Source organism: Ovis aries, chromosome X (genome assembly GCF_016772045.2).
Source record: "Ovis aries strain OAR_USU_Benz2616 breed Rambouillet chromosome X, ARS-UI_Ramb_v3.0, whole genome shotgun sequence".
Classification (NCBI taxonomy): Eukaryota; Metazoa; Chordata; class Mammalia; order Artiodactyla; family Bovidae; genus Ovis; species Ovis aries.
In genome coordinates, this window is record NC_056080.1 from 29,726,874 (window position 1) to 29,750,396 (window position 23,523).

General features: G+C 40.1%; 1 non-coding gene across 1 annotated transcript; it reads right to left on the bottom strand.

Annotated features, from left to right (window-relative positions):
* Positions 1–15,433: 15,433 nt before the first annotated feature.
* On the bottom strand, positions 15,434–15,505 carry TRNAW-CCA (transfer RNA tryptophan (anticodon CCA)). Its single transcript has one exon. It is a non-coding gene; the product is annotated as a tRNA-Trp (tRNA).
* Between the last annotated feature and the right edge of the window lie 8,018 nt (positions 15,506–23,523).

Sequence of the window (23,523 nt, forward strand, 5' to 3'; positions counted from 1 at the left end):
TTTCTCCAAAGAAGACATACAGATGGCCAAAAAGCACATGAAAAGATCTCACCACCACTAATTATCAGAGAAATGCAAATCAGAACAAATCTAATCTACAATGCAAATCAAAACTTCCTCACACCATCATCAAAAAATCTACTAACTGCTAGAGAGAGTGTAGAGAAAAGGGAATCCTCCTGCACTGTTGGTGGGAAGATAAATTGGTATAACCACTATGGAGAATAGTATGTTGGTTCCTTTAAAAAACTAAAAATAAAGCTACCATATGATCCTTTCATCTTTCGAATCACACTATGGCTCTCTCAACCTCTGTGAAAGCAAAAAGCTATCTTGGTCCCAGGGCCTCTGTGATGTGATCTGAGATGCATGTGAAATTTTCCTTCCCTTCAGTCTGCTACAGGGCCTAAATGTCTGCAACTGGAGGCACCACTCCTGTGGTCTAGGGCATTTCCATCTTCAGGAGCCCTTTTGAATTGTACTTATTGATTTATTTTAGCTGCCCGGGATCTTCATTGCTGTGTGGGCTTTCTCTAGTTGTGGTGAGCGGGGAGTACTCTTCATTGCAGAGCACGGGCTTCTCATTGCGGTGGCTTCTCTCGTTGCAGAGCACAGGCTCCAGGCATGCAGGCTTCAGTAACTGTAGCACACAGGCTCAGTAATTGTGGCTCATGGCATCTAGATCATGGGCTCAATTGTTGTGGCACATAGATTTAGTTGCTTTGTGGCATGTGGAATCTTCCCAGACCAGGGATTGAACCCGTGTCCACTGCATTGACAAGCGGATCTTAACCACTGGACCACCAGGGAAGTCCCAGGAGTCCTTTTAAAAGTGTAAAATCTCTTGAGATAAATAATCCATCAGTCCATTAATACCATAGCTTTACTAGGGTTTTGGGAGGTTCCCTGTGCGAGGGGGGTATGTCTAAAGGGCATGGTGCAGGGAGTCAGGAAAACCTCTGGAAAAAGTGAGCAGGGAAAAAAGGGGGAGATGAAAGTGGAAAGGTGAGGTGAATTCAAAACAGGGTCAAGCCCTGTCTGAGAAACACTTTTTCACTAACAAACCCCAGCAAGTACCACATTGAGATTATTTTCTCTGAACACAGACCCTCTAGGAAGTTCATCTCTCTATATAGATGAGTAGATAGATAGATAGTTCCTCTATCTATCCATGTTTCTCTGCTGCTGCTGCTGCTAAGTTGCTTCAGTCGTATCCGACTCTGTGCGACCCCATAGACGGAAGCCCACCAGGCTCCCCCATCCCTGGGATTCTCCAGGCAAGAACACTGGAGTGGGTTGCCAATTCCTTCTCCAATGCATGAAAATGAAAAGTGAAAGTGAAGTCGCTCAGTCATGCCCAACCCTTAGCAACCTCATGGACTTCAGCCTACCAGGCTCCTCCATCCATGGGATTTTCCAGGCAAGAGTACTGGAGTGGGGTGCCATCGCCTTCTCTGAGTGTGAATGGCATCTCATCAATTAAGAACCCACTATTGAATTCCAGCACCCAGAACTCTACCTGGAATGCAGAAGCACTTCAGAGACTATTTGATGGATAAATGAATGAAAGAAAAAAAAAAAAACAGGAAAAGTAGATACCAAAAAAAAAAAAAAACCCATCTTCTTGTGGTACTTTGAAATAGTAAGAAAATACTAATGACCTCCATTATATGGTTACAATAAAAAAGCATAATAAATATTTTTTCATACTCTCTGGGGTTTTTCCCATTTTCATTTTCTGGAACTCAGAGCACTACTCAGTTCTATCAGAAGTGGGAAAATGTTTCAATTCTTAGAAGAGCTTATGAATTGAGTTTTTCTCCCTTCTGGTCCCTGAGTGGAGAATAGACTTTGAATAAACAAAATGTGGGATAGAATTCATCCACTCAGAGTAAAATAAAGTGGGAAAATTATGGCAGATTGTGGTACAAGTGAATGGTCATTAATACCACCATCGTTAAGTAGTGGGGCACATTCCCTTCCACAGAAAGAGAGCAAAATTGCCAAATCCACCAGAAGTAAAATTAAAACGTGACCCAATATGTCAAAACCCAGTGAACATTTTTATGGCCCATCAATTGTATCATTGCAAGTCATTCCGAAGAAGATTTTGATGAACATCCATTTCTACATCAGGAAAAATAAATGAGTCTCCATTTCTTACCTTCTCTTTGTTCTCACCTTCAAGTTGTTAAGGTCTTTGAGAAGGATAAAAGATGACACTTCAGTAGCTCACAAATCAGACTTAACTGTTCCCATGTCAGTTTGAGTTTAGAAAAGATTACTTTCATCTAACAGCCCTTTCAGATACAGTACTGTAGTGGGATACTCTGTCACCTCCAGAAAGGATTGATACTGTAACTATCTAAATTTTAAAAATATTAGAGAACTCTGCTTTCTATCTCTCTGCTTTAAAAACAGCTCCCAACTGGGCCTTAAGAGCACAAAGAACAAAGAAAGACATTCTCCTATTCCTAAACTACCCACAATCCTAATTAAGTTAGTGTTTAGAACGAGGTTCAAAACAGAGGTCAAAATGAACACACCCACAGCTATTCTCTAATTTTCCAGTCACCTTAAGAGAAACAAAACAAACCTGAGATTTAATCACTTTTCATTCAAAAAAGTATAAACTAAATGTAACAGGCCCTTATGAGTATTACAAATATAAATGACCCCTTTCCTCAGGGAACTCCCAATCTAGCAGGGACAATAGGAGATGTACACAAGTAATATAAATGTACAGAATAATGAGAGACCTATCTTAGAAAGTTGCTGAAAGTGCCAGCAATGCTCAGGAAAGGAAGACGTAACTTCAGAACCAACCAGGACTGGGAACGTGAAAGCATTCTAGTAACAGCAAATGGAATAAATATAGGACCAACGACTGAGCGACTTCCCTTTCACTTTTCACTTTCATGCATTGGAGAAGGAAATGGCAACCCACTCCAGTGTTCTTGCCTAGAGAATCCCAGGGACGGGGGAGCCTGGTGAGCTGCCATCTATGGGGTTGCACAGAGTCAGACATGACTGAAGTAACGCAACAGCAGCAAGGATCTCCAAGAAGAGGCAGAGAGTCCAGTTCTCCTGGGAGTGAAGAAAGCAGTGAGAGAATATCTGAAAAGCTAAGTGTAGAACAAAGAATGGATGACCTTGAGTGTCAGGGTGAAGAATGCGGATTTGTATGAGATAATTAATGAGAACACTTCAGAGTGAGGAAATCACATTATGTCAGTTGAATTTTAGATTAATTTGGAAGTGATGTGAAGCTGCAATAGAGGAAATAAAGAGACTTAAGATGGACACAAACATGATGGCTATAATAATAATCCAGTAATGAAATTTCAAACCAGGGCATCAGCAAGGGAGATGGAAAGGAGGGACCAGATTCAAGAGCCATAAAGAGACATGACTTCGATTATTAAGTTCCACATGTAAAGAGCTTTGAAGTCACCACTTTATCCTAACAACAAGTGAAAAGCTCAACAGACTTGAAATATCAGTGACTGCTCTTAGAGTCCCTGGGATTCTCCAGGCAAGAACACTGGAGTAGGTTGCCATTTCCTTCTCCAATGCATGAAAGTGAAAAGTGAAAGTGAAGTCGCTTAGTCGTGTTTGACTCTTAGTGACCCAATGGACTGCAGCCCACCAGGCTCCTCCGTCCATGGGATTTTCCAGGCAAGAGTACTGGAGTGGGGTGCCACTGCCTTCTCTGAAGAGAGAAAAGAACATAGGATAAATCCCTGCCCTCAAGATTGAAGAGACAGACCAGCGAATGCAGGAAGTCAACGCTTACTGGGGCAGAGACTCACAAGTAGAAACTGCCATGAGAACTGATGCCAGCTTTGGAAAACCTGACCTGTAATTGATGAATTGATGGAGGCTCAGTGTGGGCAACTCTGAGAGTTAAAAACTGGAGAGGAGCCAAATCATAAGGGGGCCACCCAATATGATATTTATTTCCAGGAGGTAGACCAGGTTCACACAATAAATACTGGAGAAAAATCCTGCACCTGCCCCCCTTGTCCAGCCCTGCTTCTGGTGGAGGAAGGGGAAAAGGAAACATTTTGAAATATGCCAGAGTGTATTGTTCTTCTTAATAAGGCCTTTACTCAATAGTTAATCAGAGCCTGACTTGCTGGAGTATTATCAGAAGCTAACTGATGTGGGGAAGGGAAATACCCAACATCAGCTGGCTCTAGTCTTCCACATGGGAGAAGGGAAATACCCAACTCTGGCATACTCTAACCCTCCTGCTCTACATAGGAGGAGAGGAAAAAGAGAGAAGCATTTTGAAATTCACAGTCCAGAGGCACAGGCTCACTAGAAGACTGAGACTTGATCATAGGACTATAGAATGCTTGCCCGTCCAAGGACTGTGTGAAAACTACCAAAGGTGTAACATCCATAATGCCAGAAGGAGGAAGAACGAGAGAAAGGAACATAAGAAATATTTTAAACAGTGTTGACTGAGAATTTTTCCCCAGTTAATGTCAAATACTAAACCATAGATCCAGGAAGCTAAGAGAACACCAAGCAGGATAAATGCCAACAGAACTACACCTGGGTATATCATCTTCAAACTACAGAATATCAAAAATAAAGATAAAATCTTAGAAGAAGCCAGAGGGGAAAAAAGTTACTTACCTATAGAAGAACAAAGATAAAAAAAATTACGTCTAACTTCTCCTCAGAAGCCATGCACACAAAGAGAAGGTGGAGTAAAAACATTTAAAGTGTTGAGAGGAAAAAAAAAATCTAGAATAGTCTATTTGGCCAAACTATCCCCCCAAAATTAGATAGAACTAGATTTTCTCAGACAAAACTTGAAGGAATGTGTTGCCAGTAGACATGCCTTGCCAAAAAAAAAAAAAAAAAAAAAAAGTTTTACAGTTTTTTAGAGAGAAGGGAAATAATACAGGTCAGAAACTCAGTTCTACATACAGAAAGGAAGAACACTGAAGAAGGAATAAGTGATGGTAAAATTCAAAAAGATGAAGGTTAAAAAAAGAAAAGTCAAAGAATTGATGCTTTTGAACTGTGATGTTGGAGAAGACTCTTGAGTGTCCCTTGGACTGCAAGGAGATCCAACCAGTCCATCCTAAAGATCAGTCCTGAATATTCATGAGAAGAACTGTTGCTGAAGCTGAAGCACCAATACTTTGGCCACCTTATGGGAAGAACGGACTCATTAGAAAAGACCCTGATGTTGGGAAAGATTGAAGACAGGAGAAGGGGATGACAAAGGATGACACGGTTGGATGGCATCACTGACTCAATGGACATGAATTTGAGCAAGCTCCGGGAATTGGTGATAGACAGGGAGGCCTGGCATGCTGCAGTCCATGGGTCACAAAGAGTCAGATGTGACTGAGCAACTGAACTGAACAAAAATAAAAAAACTATTTTCTGATTCTTAATTGCTCTAACATATAAGTTTGTTTAAAATAATATAAAGTACATATAGCAATGTCTACATATATATATATGTATGTATGTATGCATATATGATATGAATGAAGACAGTGATACAAGGGACAGAAGGGAGTAATTAGGATTATTTTGTTATTCTAAAGTACTAACACTACATTGAAGTAGTATAATGTTATTTGAAAATGGACCTGGGTTAGTTGAAACATGCTGCACATTGTAGGATGACCACTAAAAAGTTTTCAAAAGAAGTGTAGCTGATATGCTGAGATAGAGCACATGGAATCATATAAGATGCTGAATTAAAACTACAAAAGGAGAGAAAAGAGTGGAAGACAGAAATAATGACAAAAGCACCAGGTTAGGAAACAGTAATTAATATGGTAGGTATTCAGTTCAGTTCAGTCACTCAGTTGTGTCTGACTCTTTGCGACCCCATGGACTGCAGCACACCAGGCCTCCCTGTCCATCACCAGCTCCAGGAGTTCACTCAAACTCGTCCATCGAGTCGGTGATGCCATCCAGCCATCTCATCCTCTGTCGTCCCCTTCTCCTCCTGCCCTCAATCTTTCCCAGCCTCAGGGTCTTTTCCAGTGAGTCAGTTCTTCACATCAGGTGATTGTTTTCAATAATTCAGGTCAACATGGAGGCAAGAAATTCAGATATGCCGGTCTTCAGCACTCATCAACCAGATGAAGCTACACTCACTCATTCTGCTTCAGACATATAGATCCTTCTTAGGTCTGTTAGAAGTAAAAAAAATAGGGTCACAAAATAGAGAGGGTCTTGAGTCCTGAAAATTTTGTATTAATTCAAGCTTTGCTTTGTATTAAATATGTGAAGTAGAATATCTCATTTATCTTTTGAGCCTTAATTTTCTTGTGTATAAAATAGTAATAATAATGTTTACTTTATTTGCCCTACCTTAAAGTGTATTCATGTATGTGTGCTTATGCATCACCCATAATAGAGCTCAACAAAATCTCAATGACTTCTAGTTTACTTCCTTACAGAATTACTTTTAGAATTAAGTGAAATAATGTGTTTAAAGGCACCTGGAAAGCAGTAGATTAGCTTGACAAATTTGCAAAGTAATAAAAAATAGCCTGAAAAAATAGCTGTATTTGTGTATATATATTCTCATGGTTTTTCTAAGTTGACATGAGAATGAACTTATCTTCCTTTACTGAATAATACCTTATAGCCTTATTAAAGTTCTAAATAGTCTCCCTGCTAAAATAAAATGGTAGTGCATTCCCTAGAATGTTTTCAATCACTGTAAAATATCTAAAAGCAGTGAATATTTTTTTAGAGGCAAGCCACATTTGACTTTGAGACTGTGCTGACAGAGAGAAAACGCAGTGTTGATTAGCTTGTTAAACCCCTCTAGATTTCCAAGATAATCATCTTCTACTCTACATTTTAGTTGTATAAATGAGGCCCTAGTCTGTTATCTACATGCCCTCCAAAATTTAGATTAAAATGGTTCCTAACCTGTAGATCTCTGACCCCTTGTGGTGGTTAATTGCAAGATGTCTTCATGTTGATATACACACAGAATGTTAATTTCTCATTTAACACTATGTCTCATGAATATTTGTGCTAATATTTTAAATATTTATTGCAGCACACACAGCAGTCAGCTCTTAGGGATTAATGAAATAAAATATCATCTCAAAGCATGTATATTAGAAGAGACTCCTACTTTTGAGTAAGAGAAACCAAATTCAAACTAAAAATTATATTTAGAGGTTCATATATCTGAAAAATATATGAGTAAGTCCAGGCATGAATAGTTCTAGGAGCCCAAACCATGAAAATTGAACTCCATCTCTTTAAATATCTCATCTTTATGCCCTGTCACTGAGCTTTATTCTCATGAGTACTTTATTATCATGTAGATGGTTGCCAACAGCTAAAAAGGCTTATATAGGCAAATCCCAGTAATCCAGGAAAAAATGGGACTGTCTTCCTCTCAACAATCCCAACAAATATTCAAAGATTATCTCAAATTGGGTTAGTCCATGTCCATCTTGGAAGTAATTATTGCGGCCAAGTAAATTGGATGTTCTGATTGGCCAGGTCTGAGTCACATACCTACCCCTGAAGACAAGAACTGAGTCAAAATAATCCAAGATGGATGGATTGAAAGTAGAAAAGAAGGGATGCTTCACCATAGGAAAGCTGGTGTATATTAGGACCTCAGTCAACAGAAGGGCTGACCAGTAAAAATAACAGATGGCCATTATAGCATTTTGACCCTCTGGTGATGTCCATGTGTAGAGTCTTCTCTTGTGTTGTTGGAAGAGGGTGTTTGCTATGACCAGTGTCTTCTCTTCACAAAACTCTGTTAGCCTTTGCCCTGCTTCATTTTGTACTTCAAGGCCAAATTTGCCTGTTATTCCAGGTATCTCTTGACATCCTACTTCTGTATTCCAGTCCCCTATGATGAAACGGACATCTTTTCAGAGTGTTAGTTCTAGACGGTCTTGTAGGTCTTCATAGAACTGTTCAACTTCAGCTTCTTCGGTATTACTGGTTGGGGCATAGACTTGGATTACTGTGATATTGAATGGTTTGCCTTAGAAACAAACAGAGGTCATTTTGTCATTTTTGAGATCGCACCCAAGTACTGCATTTTGGACTCTCTTGTTGACTATGAGGGCTACTCCTTTTCTTCTAAGGGATTCTTGCCCACAGTAGTAGATATAATGGTCATCTGAATTAAATTCATCTATTCCACTCCAGTTCAGTTCACCGATTCCTAAAGTGTTGATATTTACTCTTGCCATCTCCTGCTTGACTACCTCTAATTTACCTTGATTCATGCATTCCAGGTTCCTATGCAATTTGCTGTTTACAGCATCAGACTTCCATCACCAGTCACATCCACAACTAGGTGTTAGTTTTACTTTGGCTCCACCTCCTCATTCTTTCTGGAGTTATTTCTCCATTCTTCTCCAGTAGCATATTGGGCACCTACCAACCTGGGGAGTTCATCTTTCATTGTCATATCTTTTTGCCTTTTCATACTGTTCATGGGGTTCTCAAGGCAAGAATACTGAAGCGGTTTGCCATTCCCTTCTCCAGTGGACCACGTTTTGTCAAAACTCTCCACCGTGACCTGTCTGTCTTAGGTGACCCTATATGGCATGGCTCATACTTTCATTGAGTTAGACAAGGCTGTGGTCCATGTGATCAGTTTGATTAGTTTGCTGTGATTGTGCTTTTTATTCTGTCCCTCCTTATGGGCTTCCCAGGTGGCGTTCATGGTAAAGAACTCACTTGCCAGTGCAAGAGACAGAAGAGATGTGGGTCTCTGAGTTGGGAAGATCCCCTGGAGGAGGGCGTGGCAACCCACTCCAGTATTCTTTCCTGGAGCCTATGGACTGGCAGGGTACAGTCCATAAGATTGCAAAGAGTTGGACATGACTGAAGCGACTTAGAACAGAGCAAGTAAGTCTCCTTAGCTGTCCTTGGCTCTCCTATGAATACCATGTCAGGGTAAGTAAGTCTCTTGAGCTCTCTGTAGCTCTCCAAAACATACTATGTTGGGTAAGTAAGTCTCCTTAGCTCTCTTGAGAACACTTGCTTGGGGTAAGAAAGTCTCCTTAGCTCTCCTTCAGTTCAGTTCAGTTCAGTTCAGTTCACTCAGTTGTGTTAAACTCTTTGTGACCCCATGGACTGCAGCACACAAGGCTTCCCTGTCCATCATCAACTCCTGAAGCTTGCTCCAACTTATGTCCATCGAGTTGGTGATGCCATCTAACGACCTCATCCTCTGTCATCCCATTCTCCTCCTGCCTTCAATCTTTCCCAGCATCAGGGTCTTTTCCAATGAGTCAGTTTTTGCATCAGGTGGTCAAAGTATTGGAGCTTCACCTTCAGCATCAGTCCATCCAATGAATATTCAGGACTGATTTCCTTTAGGATTGACTGGTTGGATCTCCTTACAGTCCAAGAGATTCTGAAGAGTCTTCTTCGACACCACAGTTCAAAAGCATTAATTCAGCCAAGGATACTGGGGTGATGGCCTATCCCTTCTCCAGTTCAGTTCAGTTCAGTTCAGTCGCTCAGTCATGTCCGACTCTTTGTGACCCCATGAATCGCAGCACGCCAGGCCTCCCTGTCCATCACCAACTCCTGGAGTTCACTCAGACTCGCGTCCATCAAGTCAGTGACGCCATCCAGCCATCTCATCCTCGGTCGTCCCCTTCTTCTCCTGCCCAGTAGATCTTCCTGAACCAGGAATCGAATCACCATCTCCTGCATTGCAGGTGGATTCTTTACCAGCTGAGCTACCAGGGAAACCCCAAGCTCTCATTAGCTCTTCTTAAAAAACTTGCCTGGGGTAAGTAAGTCTTGTTAGCTTTCCTTAAAACACTTGTTTGGGGTAAGTAAGTCTACTTAGTTCTTAGCTTTCCTTAAACACTTGTTGGGTAAATAAGTCTCCTTAGCTCTCCTTAGAACACTTGCTTGGGGCAAGTAAGTCTATTTAGCTCTCCATAGCTCTCCTTAGAACAGTTTCCTTGGGTTAAGTAAGTCTCCTTAGCTCTCCTTAAAACATTTGCGTGAGGTTCAGTCTCCTCATCTCTCCAAGGTCTCTGTAGCTCTCTTTAGAACACTTGCTTGGGTAAGTAAGTCCCCTTAGCTTTCCATAGCTCTCCTCAGAACACTTACTTGGGGTAAGTCAGTCTCCTTAGCTCTCCTTAATACACTTGCTTGGGGTACGTAAGTCAGGCCACCGCTGACCCATGCCCTCCACTGGAGACTCCTGGACACTCACAGGCAAGTCTGGGTCAGTCTCTTGTGGGATCACTGCCCCTTTCTCCTGGGTCCTGATGTGAACAAGGTTTTATCTGTGCCCTCCAAGAGTCTTTTCCCCTAGTCCTGTGGAAGTACTGTAATCAAATCCCGCTTGCCTCCAAAGTCAAATTCCCTGGGGTTTCTCAGTCCCTTTGCCAGATCCTCAGGTTGGGAAATCTGTTGTGGATCCTAGAACTTTCTTAACAGTGCAAACATTTCTTTGGTATAATTATTCTGCAGTTTGTGGGTTGTCTGCTTGGCAACTCTATGGTGGGGCTAATGATGACCTTCTCCAGGAGGGCTTACACCATAGGCTGTGTGACCCAGGTAGCTGCACCCAGAGCCCCAGCCCCTGTGGCAGGCCACTGCTGACCTGTAATGGTCAACACTGAAATCAGACTGATTATATTCTTTGCAGCCAAAGATGGAGAAGCTCTATTCAGTCAGAAAAAGCAAGACTGGGAGCTGACTGTGGCTCAGATCATGAACTTCTTATTGCCAAATTCAGACTTAAATTGAAAAATGTAGAGAAAACCTCTAGACCATTCTGGTATGACCTACATCAAATCCCTTATGATTATACAGTGGAAGTGACAAGTAGATTCAAGGGATTAGATCCGATAGACAGAATGCCTGAAGAACTATGGATGGAGGGAACTTCATGACATTGTACAGGAGGTAGTGATCAAGACCATCCCCAAGGAAAAGAAATTCAAAAAGGCAAAATGGTTGTCTGAGGAGGCCTTACAAATATCTGAGAAAAGAAGAGAAGCTAAAGGCAAAGGAGAAAAGGAAAGACATACCCATTTGAATGCAGAGTTCCAAAGAATAGCAAGGAGAGATAAGAAAGCCTTCCTAAGTTATCAATGCAAAGAAATAGTGAAAAAAAAAAGAATGGGAAAGACTAGAGATCTCTTCAGAAAATTAGAGATACCAAGGGAACATTTCATGCAAAGATGGGCTGGATAAAGGACAGAAATGGTATGGACCTAACAGAAGCAGAGGATATTAAGAAGAGGTGGCAAGAATACACAGAACTATACAAAAAAGATCCTCATGACCCAGCTAACCACAATGGTGTGATCACTCACCTAGAGCCAGACATCCTGGAATATGAAGTCAAATGGACCTCAGGAAGCATCACTACAAAGCTAGTGGAGGTGATGGAATTCCAGTTGAGCTATTTCAAATCCTAAAAGATAATGCTGTTAAAGTGCTGCACTCAATATGCCAACAAATTTGGAAAGCTCAGCAGTGGTCACAGGACTGGAAAAGGTCAGTTTTCATTCCAATCCCAAAGGAGGGCAATGCCAAGAATGTTCAAACTACTGCATGATTGCACTCATCTCACATGCTAGCACAGTAATGCTCAAAATTCTCCAAGCCAGGCTTCAACAGAACATGAACCATGAACTTCCAGAGGTTCAAGCTGGTTTTAGAAAAGGCAGAGGAACCAGAGATCAAATTGCCAACATCTGTTGGATCATTGAAAAAGCAAGGGAATTCCAGAAAAACATCTACTTCTGCTTTATTGATTACTCCAAAGCCTTTGACTGTGTAGATCACAACAAACTGTGGAAAATTCTTCAAGAGATGGTAATATCAGACCACCTTACCTGCCTCCTGAGAAATCTGTATGCAGGTCAAGAAGCAACAGTTAGAACTGGATATGGAGCAACGGACTGGTTCCAAATTAGGAAAGGAGTATGTCAAGGCTACATATTGTCACCCTGCTTATTTAACTTCTATGCAGAGTACATCATGCAAAATGCCAGGCTAGATGAAGGACAAGCTGGAATCAAGATTGCCGGGAGAAATATCAATAACTTCAGATACATAGATGATACCACCCTTATGGCAGAAGGTGAAGAGAAACTAGAGCCCCTTGACGAAAGTGAAAGACAAGAGTGAAACAGCTGGCTTAAAACTCAACATTCAAAAAAACTAAGATCATGGCATTCATGGCAAATAGATGGGGAAACAATGGAAACAGTGAGAGGCTTTATTTTGGGGGGCTCCAAAGCCACTGCAGATGGTGACTGCAGCCATGAAATTAAAAGATGCTTGCTCCTTGGAAGGAAAGCTATGACCAACCTCTACAGCATATTGAAAAGCAGAGACATTACTTTGTTGACAAAGGTCCACATAGTCAAAGCTATGGTTTTTCCAGTAGTCATGTATGGATGTGAGCATTGGACCATAAAGAAAGCTGAACACTGAAAGATTGATGCTTTGGAACTATGGTGTTGGAGAAGACTCTTGAGAGTTCCCTGGACTGCAAGGAGATCCAACCAGTCAGTCCTAAAGGAAATCAGTCCTGAATATTCATTGGAAGGACTGATGCTGAAGCTGAAACTCCAATACTTTGGCTATCTGATGTGAAGAACTGACTCATTGGAAAAGACCCTACTGCTGGGAAAGATTGAAGGTGGGAGGAGAAGGGGATGACAGAGGATGAGATGGCTGGATGGCATCGCCGACTCAATGGACGTGAGTTTGACCAAGCTCTGGGAGTTGGTGATGGTCAGGGAGGCCTGGCGTGCTGCAGTCCATGGGGTCGCAAAGAGTCAGACACAACTGAGCAACTGAACTGAACTGATTATAGCATTATGGAATCAATAGTGTTAATTTGCAACAATGCATTTTTTCAAACTTTGTGGATCTTAAAAATGTTTTGATGGCTAAAAAGGGGTCCTTACATTGGAGAAGTTTGAGAGTATCTAACCAATTCTTCTATAGGAGTATATGAACTGATATTGATAGAATATATGGGTGAAGAAAGTTTGTATCTCTCAATCTAGGTGATTAATGTGTTCAATATGATGCCTCAAATGAATCCTTTGGAATTTCTTATGCCTACAGATCCCTAGCTCAGTGAATTTTCTTGGCCCATTAGATAATTTCACAAAGCTATGGAATAAAATTTTATAAAGCACATTTTCAGCAAGAATTGTCTTGCAATTGAAGCATTTATCCTTGTACCTTCTGAGGTATCCAGATCTTTATCCATTCCATATATAATAGCTTGCATCTGCTAACCCCAATCTCCCATTCCATTTCTCCCCCCCAACTCCCTCCCCCTTGGCAGCCACAAGCCTGTTCTCTGTTTCATAGAGAGGTTCCTCTGTGTCATATTTTAGATTCCTCATGTAAATTATATATATTTGTCTTTCTCTTACTGACTTCACTGAGCATGATCATCTCCAGTTGCATCCATGTTGCTGCAAATGGCATTATTTCACTCTTTTTTATGACTGACTAGTATTCCACCAGATATACATGCCACATCTTTTTATTATTACCGTCTGTGTTGGATCTTCGTTTCTGCTCAGGCATTCCCTAGTTGCAGTGAGCAGGGGTTACTCTCTAGTTGCAGTGCACAGGCTTCTCATTGTGGCGGCTTCTTTTGTTGCAGAGCACAGGCTCTTGAGCACATGGGCTTCAGTAGTTGTAGAGCACGGGCTCATTAGTTGTGCCACATCTTTATCCATTCATCTGTCGATGAACATTTAGGCTGTTTCCATGTCTTGGCTATTGTGAAGAGTGCGGCTATGAACATAAGCGTCCATGTATCTCTTTGAATTTAGTTTTATCTGGTTATGTGCCCAGGAGTGGGATTGCTGGATCATATAGCAACTCTGCTTTTACTTTTTTGCTAAACCTCCATGTTTTCTTTAGTTACACCAACATACATTGCCACCAACAGTGTAAGAGGGTTCCCTTTTCTCCACACCCTCTCCAGGATTTATTTGTAGACTTTTTAAATGATGATCATTCTGACTGGTATGAAGTGATACCTCACTGTAGTTTTGATTTGTATTTCTCCAATGTTTAGCAGTGTTGAGCATCTTTTTATGTGCCTGTTAGTCATCTGCATGTCTTCTTTGGAGAAGTGTCAATTTAGGTCTTCTGCCCATTTTTTCAATTGGGTTGTTTATTTTTTTTTGTTTTGTTGAATTGTATGAGTTGTTTGTATATTTTGGAAATTAAGCCCTTGTTGTTCATATCATTTGCAAATATTTTATCCCGTTCTGTAGGTTGTCTTTTCGTTTTGTTTACTATTTCCTTTGCTGTACAGAAGCTTGTAAATTTGACTAAGTCCCATTTGTTTATTTTTGCTTTTATTTCTATTGCCTTGGGAGACTGACCTAAGAAAACATTGGTATGATTTATGTCAGACAGTGTTTTTCTCAGCACATACTTTTGTTCCTTGTGTATTTTGTAGAAGTTCACCCTTGTCTTTTGGCCTTGATTGATACTATGGAGAAATCTGAGGCCTGCTTGAGTGACTTGATTTTTTTTTTTTTTGCCTGATTGCCCAATGGATTCTTTTATATATATATTTTTATAACTGATGTACTAAAAAAGAATTTTCATAATGTACTTACAAATTTTGATTTGAAGTGTAGGTGTGACTATGTTAGTAAATGTATTCAATTTGGATCCTTCATTTATTTTTAAGGCCTGGTAAATTTACCAGTACATGTTTTAATGCAAACCATTCTGTCAGTTTTTTTCCTAGCCAACAATATAAAGATTATCTTTTGTTTAAAGAAAGTTTTTTTAATATTTAAAAATCTGTTTTTCTTCTCCTGGGACTGCAGTGTATTTTGGCTGTCTTCTATAACTATTATTTTCTTTCTAATCTCTTTTAATTTTTTTATTTCAACTTCATTAGGATAACTGTTTTCATTTCTGTCTTCTATTTATCTCCCACTTGTTTACTCTAGTATCTATAATTATACCTGTGATCTTTTTTCCTCCTGATTCTATCTTTATTTCTGTGATTCAGCCACTTTTCTTCTCATACTCTCCCATGTTCTGACAACTCACTTGATATTCTGCCTCATGTTATCTTTTCCCTGAGTTCTACCATTCCTTCTTTGCAACTATTCTTCCAAGTGGCAATTGCTTTCTTTCTTTCTTTCCTTCTTTTCTTTGGTTTCTTGATAAAATGTGTGGTAACCATCATAGGTTGAGTTCCCTCAGAAATAGATTCTAAGATAAGGATATGAGGTGTTGAGGTGGTCTAGTCGACCAATGAGAAAGTAAAGGAAAGAGTAAGTAAGTAAGTAAAGTCCCTCAGTCGTGTCCGACTCTGTGACCCCGTGGACTGCAGCCCACCAGGCTCCTCAGTCCATGGGATTCTCCAGGCAAGAGTACTGGAGTGGGTTGCCATTTCCTTCTCCAGGGGATCTTCCCAGCCCAGGGATCGAACCCGGGTCTCCTGCATTGGAGGCAGACGCTTTAACCTCTGAACCACCAGGGAAGCCCTAAAAGAGGCTGATATCCCTTGGTTTACGCAGAAAGCCAATAAAGCCCCTGCACGGGGCTTGCTCTGTTCACGGAGGCCTCAGGCACCCTCTCAATGGGGTGAAGGCGCAGAGTGCCTTCTCGAGAGGGTCTTAGAATCCTGGGCAGGAACGTGAACTCAGAGGGCCTCTGTGCTCCAGAGAAATAGCCTGAGAGAGACAAAGAAAGACATGGGGACCAAAGCTCTGATGGAGCAAAGGTGTTTTAATCAACATGGTGTGGGCATATATACCATAGTTATTCTCAGCAAAGACGAAGATTAAAATTCCAGACTTACAAAACATAGGCGATCCATATTAAAGAGAGAGAGAGAGTTGTAAACAATCACTTTCACCGTATGGTTCACAAGAAGGAAGAGGGTACTTATCATCGTATTGAAAACCTAATGAAGGAAATGCCTGGATCCCTCAGCCCAGGGAGAGGTTTGCCTCTCCTTATTAATAAGGAACAGAAGACTCCTGACAGATCCAAAACAGCACACATGAAACCTCCTGTTAAATGCTTCCTGACAGTGAGGCAAGTTGTTTATTTGGGAGGGGATCCTAAGAAATACTGGTGTGAGACTGGTAAACTGAGACAAGAAAAGGACAAAAGGACAGCAGCCAATAGTAGGTGCATTTATGGGCAGGTTACTGCTGTGGACAGTAGGTTCCAATCCTGTTGGGGTCCTCTAGGAGACTGTATATAACAAGGATTCTCAAGTTTTATTTAAAGTCACATAGATCACCACGGGATCTTTTTGAAGAACAGATACTTGTTCAGCAGGTCTGAGATTCTGGAAGTCTATTAAGATCCCAGGTAATGTTGAATGATAAGACGTAGAACCCATCTCAGAATTGTCCCTCACATTTCCAAAGTGGTGAGTTTATTATTGATTGAGGGCTGCTTCTGGGGACATAAACCCTTGCCCACCTTGTATTAGTTGTCATGAAGCCACAGGAGCTTGCAGCAAATAGCCAACAGCATTTTCAGGAACTGTGAGTGCAAAGGGGTTGAAGCAGGCACCAGTTATGTCTATTAGTCACAGTTTTCCTTATCCAAGGCAACATTCTTCTGGTGAGCATTTTCAGGTATTGGTAATATTTACTGCTATATCATACATTGTTTTTTGATATGGTGTCTGTATGCCTGTTTCTTTTCTATTACTCATGGTAAGTAGGTTATATTCTTGAGGGTCAGCTACTTCCAGTCCATGTTTACAGCAGGGGGTGAGGGGAATGATCGCAAGAGTGACTTCACAGAACAAAGGCTCCTCCTCTGCTACCACAGAGACACATTGCTTCCTGCAGTTATGGCACATCTGTGGATTATCCATGTAGCCCCAGCTCTTCTGCTTCTCTGACCCAGACTGGACTTCTGAGAGCTTCTGCCTCCAGGCCAGAAGACCCAGTTTCTGTACCTACAGTTATACACAATCTATATAGCTTTAGCACATCTGAGTAAGCCCCTTCCTTTCTGATATTTTCTGAGAGCTTCCATTATTACTCCCTCTCACCATTCCCAAGGGCTTCTGTTCACTCCCTCCTATACACTTATACTCAGTCTCAGCTTCCTTCCTTATATATTTACATATATAAATATACTGTGTATATATATATATACATATATATATATATACACAAATGCATGTAAATATATTTTAGTGTCTGAGGATTACTTGTCCCCTGGTTTTATTCAAAATGAAGTTTGTACAGCATTTTCCTCCCTTTTGCTTTTGTAATAATTCCAGGAGGAGAAGGGGTAAGAGTATTTGCACTATTAGGTTTTTAATTCATAATTTAATTTTTTATTGAAGTATTATTGATTTACAATGTTGTGCCAATGTCTGCTGTACAGCAAAGTGACTGACTCAGTAATACACATATATTCTTTTTTATATTCTTTTCCATTATGGTTTAGTACAAGATACTGAATATAGTTCCCTGTGCTATACAGTAGGACCTTGTTGTTTATCCATCCTGTATATAATAGTTTACATCTGCTAACTGCAAACTCCCAGTCCTTCCCTCCCTCACTCCCCTCTTCCTTGGCAATCACAAGTCTGTTCTCTGTCTGTGAGTCTGTTTCTGTTTCATAGATAGATTAATTTGTGCCATATTTTAGATTCTACGTGTAAGTGATTTATAATATCTGTCTTTCTCTTTGACTCACTTCATTTGGTATGTTTATCTCTAGGTTCACCCATGTTACTAAAAATGGCATTATTTCATTCTTTTTTATGACTGAGTAACATTCCATTGTATATTTGCACCAGCTCTTCTTTATCCATTCGTTTGTTGATGGACATTTAGGTTGCTTCTATATCCTGGCTACTGTAAGTAGTGCTACTATGAACACTGAGGTACATGTATCTTTTTGAGTTATAGTTTTGTCTGAGTATATGCCCAGGAGTGGAATTACTGGATCATAGAGCAATTCTACTTTTAGTTTTCTGAGGACCCTCCACACTGTTTTCTATCATATTATTAGTTTTAGAACACAGTCCTCTTATATACCAGGCTGATCACAGTACAGTCGAAGATGAATATGACACTGCCCCAGCCCTCACCTTGCTGACAGTCCTACATAGTGTGTTAAAACAAGTTGGAAGCTGATGTACTGAACTAAGTTTGACTCCCTCTCTGTGCTGTCATTGTGGCATTGAGGAACATTAAACTTGTCTAACTTTCAACTTTCCACATATGAAATCAAGATAATTATTTTTGTGCCTAGCATCTGTAAAACATACTGTCAATGCCTAAAACTATTGCAGATTCCTTTATACATATGTTAAGAGATGATTCCTCTGTTTAGGAGAAAATAGGTAATTGATGTTTATAAAAAATAATAGAAATGTTACAGGAAATATACATTTAATCACCAAAATAAATACTAATAAGTATTATTCTCTACCAAAGTTCGTAAGTGTTAACAAAATGTCTATGGCTACACAGAAAACAGTTGGTAAACAAATATTCAAGATCAGTGTCATTCAGTCCCAAAGCCTGTACTTTTTCCAATGCACCATATTGCCTTTCCCTGGACGAGAATAATTTCTTCCAGAAAATTCTTAATAACCACACACCTACCTTAACAAACTTCTTATACTTTAGGAGTCAATTAAATATTTTCTTGTTAGACAAACTAGCCACCCTATCCAAATCAGCCCTCCCAGAACATTCATTATTTGCTGTTATGGCATTCTGCTTATTTCCTTCATAACACTTATTCTGACTTGTACTGTTTTTTACTTCTGTTTTACCTGTTTATTCTGTCTCCTGGACCTGCTCAATATACTATACCAACACTATGCATAGCAGATTTTGTAATACCTAGGAAATATCCAATGCAAATTGATTAAAAGAGTGAGTAAATGGGGTAATGCATAAATTAATCAATCCAGTGCCTGAAGAATGCTGAGCCAATCTACCAAATATGCTGGGCCACTTTTTCAAAGAAAGAACCTAGTAGAAATTAATATCAAGTAACTTTATCCAAGTTATATACAGAATTAAGCCACTTTAGAAATGCTCAAGGGTATCAATAGTTTGTCATAATATCTCATGAACCAGAAATGGTGGAAGATACCCTCTCCCCGTCCCTCTTCTTTTCCTCCTCAGATGACCTATCATAGGGATCTAGTTTGGCTGTGGAAGATAGGGGCCTCTGAAAACATGGTAAAGGTATTCTTCACCAGGATAGACTGAGGCTTTTGATGGAATTTTTATTATCTCATCAGCTCTGGAGCTCCATATGCCTCTGGAAAGTACAGCAAGATGGTGAGAAGTGATGAGGTCCAGACGAGAGAGATCCAAAAATGATCTATTCAGGCATTATGCTTGATCTGAATTGAAGGGAATGGCAAAGAGGATTTGCAAGGTTATTTTCTAGATTTATAATGTAGGGAAAAGCGTTGCCTAATTTATTTCTGTGGCATGTTTCTCAGGAGCTTCAGTGACATTTAATTAATATATAGGATACCTCAATAAGAACAATTGGACTCCATGCTTGTTTAGTACAAACAAGAGGTGATTGGTTTAGAGTAGAAGTTTTCAGTAGTTATATATTAGAAAAAAAATTTAAAGGTTAAAAAATGTTAGAAGTTTCTTTGAAGAGTTTTGAGAAAGGGCTTAACAATTTAAGTTCTTCTCAGTTTGGTCTTGCCTGAAGACATGAACCGGATGGTTTCTCAACATCCCAATAGTTGTGTGAGTCTATGATAACATGAAGGAGTATTTCTTTTTATACTTCCCAGATTCTCCCATATTTCTATTTTTTAAATGGGTTTATTGAGATAGAGTTGACATTTTATAAATTGTGCATATTTAAAATGTAAAATTTGACAAATTTTAACACACATGCAAGAAGCCATCAGCACAGTCAGAAAATGAACCTACTCATTACCCTCAAAAATAATTTATTTTTAAATATCTACAAAGCCTGGATATCATAAAGAGGTACATTTTGACTCAAAATAATACATTTATAGCAATTATAATATCATGTATGGATGAGAGAGTTGGACTGTGAAGAAAGCTGAGCACCGAAGAATTGATACTTTTGAACTGTGGTGTTGGAGAAGACTCTTGAGAGTCCCTTGGACTGCAAGGAGATCCAACCAGTCCATCCTAAAGGAGATGAGTCCTGGGTGTTCTTTGGAAGGACTGATGTTGAAGCTGAAACTCCAATACTTTGGCCACCTGATGCAAAGGGCTCACTCATTTGTGAAACGAATTGCCAGTCCAGGTTCGATGCATGATACAGGATGCTTGGGGCTGGTGCACTGGGATGACCCAGAGGGATGGTATGGGGAGGGAGAGGGGGGGTTCAGGATGGGGAACACGGGTACACCCATGGCAGATTCATATTGATGTATGGCAAAACCAATACAATATTGTAAAGTAATAGCCTCCAATTAAAATAAATAAATTTATATTAAAAAAAGAAAAGACCCTGATGCTGTGAAAGATTGAGGGCAGGAGGAGAAGGGGACTACAGAGGATGAGATGAGTGGATGGCATCACCGACTTGATGGGCATGGGTTTGGGTGGACTCCCGGAGTTGGTGATGCAGGGGGAGGCCTGGCGTGCTGTGGTTCATGGGGTTGCAAAGAGTCAGGCACAACTGAGCGACTGAACTGAACTGAATAATATCCAATCTGACAAAAACATGGGCCACCAAAGATAAGAGTTTATTGTCATTGGAGATGTTCAGTGAGGTAGAGGTTGAATGAGATTTTCTCTTTGTCCCTCTCAATTCTGAGATGCTTTTATTATCTGAAAATCAGAGTTTCTCTTATTTCCATTTTTCAAGGTATATGTTTAATTATTTTAACTATGTCTCATAAATCTTATAATGAAACTTTGAAATTAGAAAAAAGAAAAATAAGCCTACATAATCTTAATGTCACAGTATAACCATTATTAGTTTGGGCATAAAAAATCCTCCTAGTTTTTTTTTTCCAAATGTATATTTCATTTTCATAGTTGATGGTACTTTTACTGTCCATACCATTTTATATAATTTGTTTCATTTGATAAAATTTTCTCCATAGTTACTATACATTTTTTCAAATGTCTTTACTTGTTATTTTGAAACAATTATAGATTCTCAGGAAGTTGAAAAAATGTACAGGGAGGCTCTGTGTACCCTTCCTCCAATTCCCCCCAATAAGAAGTACTGAGGAATGGAATCTAGTCATGTACTCCTGTAAGATTTACAATACTATAAAAACAGAAATGCTTACAAGACCCCAGAGCATCCCTCATCTGAAGCACCCCATCTGTACTCAGTCTCATCTCTGTGCCCTTGGCAGTCCTTTGTGGAGTATTTAAGGACATTGGAAGTCATGCCTGGAAGTTGTTAAGACCTTTGTGGTACTGTCAGTATGTATGCTGTTTCTCCTGCCTTGCACCCTATTAATTAAACCTGAGTAAATGGTGGTATTTGAAAGCAGTGGTATATTTTGAATGTGGTTGCCAATATGAACCTAAGACATCCTTTAGTGGCTTTATAGGGTTCAGTTCTCCCCATCCCTCAAGGACTTGGCCCAATTTTGGCAACAATGGGCAGGGCAGAGGGCCTCCTTTCAGGAACTGCATTGATGTTCAAGCTCTTTCCTGTTTTCTGACCTTGTCTCCTTTTTCACCAGTCTATGAATCTGTTTCTAGGTTTAGGGTGAAGAAAACTATCCATTACTGATGATACAGTCTTTCAAATACTTTCTGTTTTTTAATCCTTCTTTTATTGAAGTATAGTTGATTTACAATCCTGTGTTAGTATCAGGTATACAGTACAGCAATTCAGATATATATATATATATATATGTATATAATTTTTCAGATTCTTTTCCATTATGAAAGGTGAAAGGGTTAGTCACTCAGTCGTGTCCAACTCTTTGCAACCCTTATAGATTATTACAAAATACTGAGTATAGTTCTCTGCGCTATACAGTAGGTCCTTGTTGGGTGTGTGTGTGTTAGTCATTCAGTCATGTCTAACTTTTTGTTACCCCATGGACTGTAGCCCACAAGGCTCCTCTGTCCATGGGATTCTCCAGGCAAGAATAGTGGAGTTGGTTGCCATGCCCTTCTCCAGGGGATCTTCCTGACTCAGGGATCAAACCTAGGTCTCCTGCATTGCAGGAAGATTCTTTACTGTTTGAGCTATCTGGGAAGCCTTGTTGGTTACCTGTTTAATATAGTGTAGTATGTATATTTATCCCAGCCTCCTAATTTACCCCTTCCTCCACCCTCACTCACAATTATTTTCTCTTCAGCTATAACCTTGGCTTTGTTTTTCAGTTCAGAAGCCAAGACTCTGACATCTCTGAGTTTTGAATTCTCAGCTCTTCTATGAGGAAGTAAAGGTCAAATGCCTTAGCTATCTTGGTCTGTCTCTAACTGTTATCCTGCTGTACCTTTCAGTTGAGGCAGAGTACTGTTTTGTGGGATAAAGATCAACTATGGTACCTTAGATCAACTCTTAGATCAACTAAGAATTGACAGTTTGAATTACTCTTTGGTTATGCCCATGCTTCTTTCAGATTCTCTCAACTGTCTTTCTCTGATGCCACAAAGATTTCATTTTTTTTGAGTTAGAGTAACATACCATATTTAAATAGCAGTCTTTCCCTTCGTCAGTTTGTTTTTTACATTTTTAAACTTATTTATTTGGCTGTGCCAGTTCTTAGTTGCAGCATGTGAACTCTTAGTTGTGGCATGTGGAATCTAGTTCCCTGACCAGGAATTGAGCCAGAGCCCCATGCATTGGGAGCCTGGAGTCTTAACCACTGGACTACCAGGAAAGTACCCCCTTCATCAATTTTAAAAGCAAAATATCATTTGCACCTCCATCACCTTTGCTCCCTGGTGTGACAATCTTCAGAAAACTGAATAGCAGAAAAGATGTTAAAAAGGGAAGAAAAACAATACCTGTGAGACAGCGACAATTTCTGCCTCGCCTTCCTAAATCTCTCCAATGTCTAGAAATGCCAGAGCACAGTTCTTCTACCAGCACATCTTTTCTTTAATCTCATTCCTATTTCTTCAGCCTCTCACAGATTCTGCTTATGAGAAAATCCCTCTCTTCCTGCTGCCCTCTGTCTTTTCCTCTCATCTTGCTCATCCTCTCTTCATATCCACAGTCATGACAGCAGTCTTGAAAGAGGAAAAGCAAAAATTCTCATAAAAGTGATGAATATACCTACCCCACCGGGTTTAGAGAAGATCAGGTGGGCTCATAGATTAGAAATTCCTTTGTGAATAAGTGCTACCTATATGCTAAGTATTGTACCGCTCGTAGCCCTAACAGCAGTGAGGCAGCAGGAGTGATATTCCTGGCATCAGATGAAAAACAATCAGGGATATGAACCTGTCGGCCCTGTTTCGCTAATTGTTAGAACAGGTGGTCAGGCATGTATTTGCATAAAAGACTGAGGCGCTCCTGGGAAAGTCCTTATTTTGAGGATAGAAAGCAGCACAGTGAATTTGACAC